The following is a 9,043-nucleotide window of genomic DNA, read 5'->3' on the forward strand; positions in this document are numbered from 1 at the left end:
TGCATTCAGATCCTCACGTTTGCACAGGGCACACATTGCTCTTCCAGAGGACCAGAGCTCAGTTCCCGGTGTCCACGTCAGGCAGCTAACAATCACCTGTGCCTCCACTCCAGAGTATTCAATGCCACATTCTTGGGCACACACCCACGTGTGACACAATGCTCTCTCCCTGCTCTCTCTCTCACACACACACATTAAAAATAACATTTTTTCTAAGAGGAAAAATAAAATCTTTTTGAAACAAAATAGTGCCCAGCAAGGTGGTGCATGCCTTTAATCCCAGCACTTGGAAGACAGAGACAGGTGAATCTCATTGAGTTTGAGGCCAGCCTGGTCTACAAAGTGAGTTCTAGGACAGTTGGGGCTACACTGAGAAAACCAGTCTCAAAAAACAAACAAACAAACAAAAACGGGAATATACTTGGCGAGAAGGAAAAAGCAGCTGATATGTAAAGTCTGAAGATGGGCCAGGCACCCCCAGGGCCCTTTCTCCATCACGCATCCCCCTGGTGCAGGAGGCTACCCAGTTCCCTCTGCTGCGGACGGTTAGAAGCAATGGGGCACAGCCTCCCTACGCGCTGACATTAAATTTAAAATTCCACAGATTTTTGTTCCTTAACCATTTACAATTGACATTGTGAGTTCCATCCTTACTTAGCCCTGGAGACCAAGATGTGCACAAATGGTCTGCTTTGCACAGCCATCTTGCACGCGGTTCCGTGTCTCTCCAACAGGGCTCTGACTTAGTTCTTGGCTCCTGTGCGGGGTCTGAGGAACAGCTTCCTGACTGCCTTCAGCCTCCCAGGCAGCACACCCATGTCATTCCAGAAGCTCAGTTATATGGAGGCCCCGTGGTTCAATCCCTTACGCTGTCCCACTGCTCTGGAAACTGAACTGTCTTCTTCCCATTCAGTAAGATGTTGATCACGAGTTTTCCCACATGCTCTTTACTGTGTTAAGGCACACATTTCCTCTCTATGTAATTCCCTTTTTTGAGCCAGGGTCTCACTGTGTAGCCCCAGCTGGTCTGGAACTCACAGAGATCCACTTCTGACTTCGAAGTACTGGAATTAAAGGCATATAACACCGAGTCCAACTTCATATGTAATGGTTTTAAAGATTGTTTTGCTTTGCTTTTTATTTATGTATATGTGGGTATCTGTGTGTGTGAATGTGGAACTCTCAGAGATGGGGAGCATACCCCCCAGAACGGAGTTACAGACAGCTGTGAGTCACCTGCCATGGGGTTAGGAAACCAACTCAGGCCCTTAGGTGCTCTTAACCACTGAGCCACCTCTCAGATCAGATTTTGTAGGACCCTCACCCCTTATTCTCAAAGGGACAAGAAGAAATTTCCTAGCAGAATGTTTTCCCAGGAGGATAGTGGCCTTCCCCTCTCCCACCCAGGAGATTCCGAGCACAAGGTCACTTAGCTCAGCCCAGCCAGCCACCTGGTACAGGCTGATAAAGATGGCCTAACTCAACAACAGTGGCCTAGCTCTAAGAACAAGGAGAAAGCTGACTTAGGATGGGAGGGAGCAAAAGTCCTTGCAAACATGCCAAAGCAGCTTCAAAAAGCCTCTTTGTAGTTATGCCTTTAAAAGCTTACCCCACAGAGGAGATACAACTCCTCTCTCTACCTCACCATAACAGGGTCATTTGGAGACAGGGGTTCCAAACATGCTTGTATTATGCTGATTAAACCTTGTTTATTACAGTCTGGGCCTCTCTGGTGGTCGCTCTTTGGGCATCATAATCTGGGCACAACAATTTATGCTTTTGTTTTATGTGTATGTTTGCCTTCTCTACAAATGTACTCCACATAAATGCAGTAACCATGGAGGCCAGAAGGGAGCACCAGATCCCCTGGAGTTACAAAGGGTTGTGTGCCATCAGGCAGGTGCTAGAACTTGAACCTGGGCCCTCTATAAGAATAGGAAATGGGCCAGGAGATGCTTTTGGGAGGGAGAAGCAGAGGCAGGCAGATCTCTGTGAGTTCCAGGCAGCCTGGTCTATAGCGTGAGTTCCAAGACAGCCAGGGCTATTTAGAGAAATTCTATCTCAAAAAAGAAAGGAGGGGGGAGGGAGGGAAACAGACAGAGACTGTTAGTTAACAGTGCCACCCAGCCTATCTGCTCTGAAAGCAGCAGCAGCGGACCAGAGCCGAGGAGGAGGCAGGGTCAAAGCAGTAAAAGTAAACAAACTGGAGATGCAGGCAAGAGTGAGGGCTCAAACTGACCAAAGGACCGACTGCAGCAGCCACTAGCCTGCTAGCCTGCGGTGCTCAGAGCCAGGGTGGGTGTGGGGGGCACATCTCCAGGCAAGAAGGCCCTCATCCTGGTGGGAAGCCCTGCCAGGACCCCTGAAAATAGACACACCCTTAAAGCCCGCCCCTTTTCAGTTGCCAACACCCTCCCGCCTTCATGGTTAAACAGCAGAGAGACGATGGACTGCGCCTGACACCATGTGGGCTCTTATCCTCTGGTTCCTGAGTCGCCCCCCGGACAGCGGAGCCCGTGAGTTCTGTGGGGAAGGGAGTTTGTGCCGATTCACTGGGCAAATTCAAGGCAGGAATGACCTCAACCCCGACCTCCTCGGACTATTTTGCAGAAGGGCTGCACTTGGGAAATGGAGGTGGGGAGAACGGAGGCTGAAAATGTAGCTCAGCTGGAAGCGTGTCAGTCCAGGTCTTGTGGTCCATCCCACCTACCACAAGAATTAGAAACAGAAAGGTTGGAACAAAAGAGGGCTCCTGGGTGAGGCTCCTGGGCTTTGGGTTCTAGAATGTTAGAGTTAGGGCAGCCTGGCTTCCCATCAGCTTTCGTCTATACAGAAAGAAGCTGAATGGAGCCAAGAGCAGTGTCTCCCCTGTGACCCTGTAATCCCAGCATCAGGAGTCTGAGGTGGGATTGGTCTGAGCTCTAGGCTACCCAGGGCCACAGGATAAGACTCTGCCCACCCCCAACACACACACACACACACACACACACACACACACACACACACACAAAATTATGTACCTCAGGGTGTGGGTGGCCAGGAAACTGTTGGGGGAGGTTGCTTGTTTGCTTCCTGGCCACTCAAACTCACGAAATAATCACACAGAAACTATATTATTTACAATACTGTTTGGCCAATAGCTTATGCATATTTTTAGCTAGCTTTTATATCCTAAGATAAGCCATCTCCATTAATCTGTGTATCACCACATGGCTGTGGCTTACTGGGTGAAGTTCTGTCTGGTGCCCGTCTCTGGCACTGACTCCGCCTTCTTTCTCCCAGCATTCACTTTAGTGGTGTCCGTGCCGCCCCCCCCCCCCATCACAGGCCAAAGCAGCTTCTTTATTCATTAACCAACACATATACATCAGGCAATCCCACATCAGGAAACCACCACAGTGTTCCAGACATCCTGCCTGAACGTGCATCCCTAGATGACTGAATAAAGAAATGCCGTTCAAATGCCCAGACTTTGATATGATACAACGAATCTTAGTCATCCAGTGGACTCTCGTGCCATCTTTAAGAAAGATGAAATTACGGCATTATGGGGAAGCAGATACAACTGGAATCAGGACACTAAGACACAAGCCCCAGAAAGACAAATACTATATATTTTCTCACATCTGGAAATCCAGTTTAAAAAAAATGCTGTGTGTGCTGAACACGACAGTGCACACCTCTCACCACAACAGTGCACACCTCTCACTACGACAGTGCACACCTCTCACCACAACACAGTGCACACCTCTCACCACGACACAGTGCACACCTCTCACCACGACCAGTGCACACCTCTCACCACGACAGTGCACACCTCTCACCACGACAGTGCACACCTCTCACCACGACAGTGCACACCTCTCACCCCAGCACCTGGGAGGAGGAGGCAGAAGGCCAGCCTCACACAGGGACTTTGTCTCAATAATAAATAAGAAAAAATAAACATGAGATTATATTCACCTGTGTGCAAGTGCCTTTCTATGATAGGGGATTGCAAAACTAGACAGAAGGAATCATGACAGGGAAGGAAGAAGTCATGGAGGCAGGAGAGGCAGATCACAGGGATAAAACAAGCAGCAGAAACTGACTTAACTAGGAGGCTGGAGAAGGAGCAGGCACGCGGGGCAGAGCAAGGAGGGAGAAGCCTAGCGGCAGCGCTGCAAAGACGGCTCACTGGCGGCTGCAGAGGCGGCTCACTGGTGAAGAGCACCCGCTGCTCTTGCAAAGGACGGGAGCTCAGTCCCCAGCACCCACACGGGGCAGCTCACAACCACCTGCAACTCAGCTTCCAGGGGATCCGACACCCTCTTCTGGCCTCCATGGTGCCTGTGAAGCATCTGCACCGGCCAGAAGAGGGCATCAGAACACCCGGAACTAGAGTTCCAGCCATGAGGGTGCTGGGAACTACACTTGGGTCCTCTGCAAAAGCAACAGATGCCATCTCTTAGTCCCTAAAGTAATCTTTACAAAGAAAAAAGTGTTTTGGGATGAAGATCAGTAAGAGAGCAACTCTCAAGCGGGTAGGAATCCGGAGTTCAATTCCCAGCGCTTAGCAAACAAAATGAAGCCTGTAACCAAACATAATGGTCCATATGCACAGATACTAAGATGAAACCCATTACACTGTAGTCTAAGTTTTTAATTTAAAACAAACATCTCTAATATGGGAAGAACCAGCGGGGGATGGAGGGAGATCCTGCATTTCCTGACACACACCACATGCAGACAGCGCCCTGGGAGGCCAGAAGATGTCAGAACTCCTGGAGCTGGAGGTACAGGTGGTTTGAGGGGCCATGTGGGTGCTGGGAAGGAGCTCAGGTCCTCTCTAAGAGTGACCAATGCTCTTAAGCACTGAGCCATCTCTCCGGCCCCTTACACTTCTTCGTCAATTCTCGGAATTATCCTAGTGTGGAATTTGGCTCACTTGGCTGGTGGGGCACACTCACCCCCCGACCCTCCATCACTACCTCACACCAAACCCTGATTCCCACCTCAGGACCACACTCTCTGCTGTACGCATACTCTGCTGTGAGTAACCCGGGCCTGGGAGTCCCTGCATTTTTTGCCACTGGCTTCGTGGATGGCCAGCCCTTCATCCACTATGACAGCATCCACACGAAGGCAGAGCCCTCTGTTGACTGGCTGAGAGAAAATCCAAGTTACTTTGCTGATGAGACTCAGGTCTTCACCAACCGGATGAAGATTTTCCAGCTGAGCCTGAGAAACATAGAACAGTAATACAACAGCTCGGGGGCCCAGAGCCGGCCAGCAGGTGTGTGCCTGGAGGGGGTGGGGGCACAGGAGGCCCTCAGTGTCCTGACAGACATGTGTCCTGAGTCACAGATCTACAAGCTCACATGCAGTACTGAGCGTTTATCCTTAAAGTGCTTGCTTGCAGCATCTCTGGGAAAGCACTCATGGGGGGTAGGAGCCTTGTGACTCCAGGCCAGGCAGTCTCAGTGACAGCTGACTTTGAAATTCATTAGAGAATTCTGCAGCATAAAAGCTTGTTTTCTTGCTGGTCAGTGGTTGGTTTGGTTCAGTTTGTTTTGTTTTTGTTGTTTGTTGGTTTTTTTTATTTGTTTGGTTGGGTTTTTTGTTTTGTTGTTTTTTGAGACAGGGACTCATGGAGTCCAAGCTGGCCTCTAATTCACTATGTAGCTGAGGATGACCTGCCAGCACCTCCCGCTTACAGGGGGCTCCAAGTGTGTACCTCACCCCACCCCCCAGTCAGTGCTCAGTCTCTAGAACCCCTCAGAGAAGCACTGAGCACAGTGCGTCCTTCACCCGTCCCCGGGAGATGACGCATGGACTCGGGGCTGCTAGCACAGGAGTCCTGTGGGCTGCGCTCTGGGTCCTCCCTCCTGGGCCAAGGCTCTTTATAGTGACCTGAAGCAGTGCAGGCCTGGCCCCCGACAGAGCTGGCAGCACTGAAAGGATCAGTGGTCAGACGACATGATCTAGAACGGGAACACCCTCTAAGGAGAACCCAAGGAATCCCATGGCAGTTAGGGTAACAGGGGCCATAATGGAGAGAGCAGCCTGGGGAAGTCCTCTCTGGCCACTGACATGCTTGCTCTAGGCCCTCACACCCTCCAGTTCACATACGGCTGTGAGGTGCGGGACGACAGCAGTACCACAGGGCACTGGCAGTACGGCTACGACGGCAGCGACTACCTGACCTTGGAACTGGACTCCATGCAGTACAGAGCAGCCACGTCCATCGCTGGCCACACTGTGCGGAAGTGGGAAAACAACGAGTACTGGCTGGAGAGAGAAAAGAGCTACCTGGAGAAGGAATGCCTCCTGTGGCTGAAGAAATACTTGACCCTCGGAGGAGAGAACTTCAACCGAACTGGTAAACAACCCCCCCCCAAGCCCAGCCCTCCTCCATGCGGCCAGCGGGATGGAGAGTGCCCACGGCCCCTCCAGGACAGGGATGGAGGGAGGCATCCGCACCCCACGGCCCCTCCGGCACAGGGATGAGGGAGGCATCCGCACCCCACGGCCCCTCCGGCACAGGGATGGAGGGAGGCATCCGCACCCCACGGCCTTTCCCACTGGAGACATGAGACTGTGCTCACCACCGTCTACCTGTTTACTGCAGACCCTCCCCAGATAAGAGTAACCCGCCATCCCAAACCTGAAGGAGACGTCACCCTGAGGTGCTGGGCCCTGGGCTTCTACCCAGCTGAGATCTCCCTGACCTGGCAGCTGGATGGGGAGGAACTGATCCAGGAAATGGAGTTTGTGGAGACCAGACCTGCAGGAGACGGAACCTTCCAGAAGTGGGCAGCTGTGGTGGTGCCTTCAGGGGAGGAGCAGAAATACACATGCCATGTGCAGCATGAGGGGCTGCCGGAGCCCCTGAACCAGAGATGGGGTAAGGAGGGAGTGGGGGCACAGAGCCTATTACCAGGGAAAACAAAAGCCCTGCATCTTTCTTTTCCCTTTTCAGAGCCTCTTCAGCACACCACCACAGTGCCCTGGAGTGTCCCCGTGTTTGTTTTCCTGACACTTGCTGTCATCTGCTGCTGCACACTGAAGGTAGGAAAAGGAGGTGCGGGTGCCTATGTTGGAAGGAGTGCCAAGAGTCAAGTTGTAACTCCTGCCATGGGCCCAATGTGCCGACAATCTATGCAGTAGCAAAGGCTGGGAGGGTCCTGGCTGGAGGCTGATAGGTGAGACTGTAACCATGACACTGTCAGAGGGGCCAGCACCAAGGACAGCCCATGGGAAGTGAGCCTACTTCTCCTGGATGAAATGTATCAGGCTCTCCCTCAAATGCCTGCCTTTCTTAGAGGACAATACACAGAAAGCAGCCAGGCCCCCAAGTGAATCAGTGAATCTGAGAGAAGCATGGGATGGAAACATTTTGTGTGTGTGCGCACACACATGTGCACATGCATGCATATATGCACAAATGTGCAACTATATGAGAATTACGGCCTTTACTATGTATATGTGCGTCTGTTTACATAAGCATGTATATGTGCATCTGTTTACATAAGCATGTATATGTGCGTCTGTTTACATAAGCATGTATATGTGCATCTGTTTACATAAGCATGTATGTGCATGTTTGCATAAGCATGTATATGTGCGTCTGTTTACATAAGCATGTATATGTGCATCTGTTTACATAAGCATGTATATGTGCATCTGTTTACATAAGCATGTATATGTGCATCTGTTTACATAAGCATGTATATGTGCATCTGTTTACATAAGCATGTATATGTGCGTCTGTTTACATAAGCATGTATGTGCATCTGTTTATATAAGCATGTATGTGCATATACATTTTGCTCCCGGATATCCTCACAGTTAACTTCATGCTGGCTGTTCCTACAGGTCAGAAGCACAGGTTAGGAGAGAGGCACTTGGGATGGAGGCTGAAGGGAAAAGTCCTCACCATGCCTCAAGCGGAGACTTGGCCCACCATTTATAGGACTCTCCCTTAATGTATACTTTGCCACAAGTACAGCTTAATTTCTGTGGTACTTTGAGTTAAAATGGCATCGTGCACTCATAGAGCCTGGCATTATTGGGAGGTGTGACCTTGTTGGATTAAGTGTGGCTTTGTTGGAGGCAGAAGCAACCATTCTATTGGATTCCTTCTTCCCAAATCTCTTTCTCAAAACAGTTTTTGAAGATCTACATTTGCCCTTTGCGAAGAACCTTTCCTGAGACTTTTCCTTAGAAAGGGGAACAAGACTAGACAGAAGAAGCAACAACTTTTATCGGGAGCTGGAGAAGATGGCTACATTTCTGCAAGAAGTAACATCTTGGGCCACAGAAGCGGATGGCTCTGCTAGGACCTTCCCTTAGGGGAACAGAGCAGAGCTCAGCTGCAGGGATGCTTGATATATCCTGTGGGGATACCATCCCCACTGCACCCCAGCTTCAGATAGCCTGGCTTTCCAGCAAGTCAGGACACCTTTCCCTCCAGGGCTGAATGTTGATGGAGAGAGGGTGTTATTCTTTAGGTCCCTGCCCTAGCCACGCCCACTCCCATAACCTCTGACCTGCCCTTCGCCATCTTGGGACCCTTGCTCTTTCTGCTTCCTTGGCGTGCGCACGCGTTTTCTCTGTCTCTCTCTTCTTTTATCTCCTTTCTCTTCTTTTATCTCTTTTCTCTGTCTTTCTTTCTCCCTTTTCCTTAATAAATACTTATGGCTATTTCCTGTGTTTATGTGTCTGTTACCTGCCGCCACCATGGGCGCGGCGTGTGCCCTCCTGTAGCCGCTTTCTCATGGCGGGCTCTGCCAGCCCGCCCGGGGATTATTTTTTAAGAATAACAAATGGTGCCGCGTGACTCCCAAACCGGGTTCTTTTCCACTTCGCCGGCCTACGACCCACGTGTTCCATCTGTCTGGATACAGCTCCTCCAAACAACAAATCAACTAATCGTGAGTGTCCCCATCTCGGCCAGCTTAACCATCTCTTTTAACTCAAGGGATTGACCGTTGAGCTCCCGGCAATCCTTCACGGTTTTTAGGGATGGGGGAACCTCCAACCTCGGGCCTTCAGGGCCTCG

General features: G+C 50.7%; 1 protein-coding gene and 1 pseudogene across 1 annotated transcript in view; both read left to right on the forward strand.

The window, feature by feature from the left end:
* The window catches only part of LOC126494402 (H-2 class I histocompatibility antigen, D-37 alpha chain-like), a 154,198-nt gene that overhangs the window by 112,364 nt on the left and 32,791 nt on the right, over positions 1-9,043 (forward strand). The window lies entirely within an intron of this gene.
* On the forward strand, positions 1,981-8,687 carry LOC126494406 (class I histocompatibility antigen, Non-RT1.A alpha-1 chain-like; annotated as a pseudogene).

Source organism: Alexandromys fortis, unplaced genomic scaffold (genome assembly GCF_014885135.2).
Source record: "Alexandromys fortis isolate MF-2015 unplaced genomic scaffold, M_Fortis_MF-2015_v1.1 scaffold_390, whole genome shotgun sequence".
Taxonomy (NCBI): domain Eukaryota; kingdom Metazoa; phylum Chordata; class Mammalia; order Rodentia; family Cricetidae; genus Alexandromys; species Alexandromys fortis.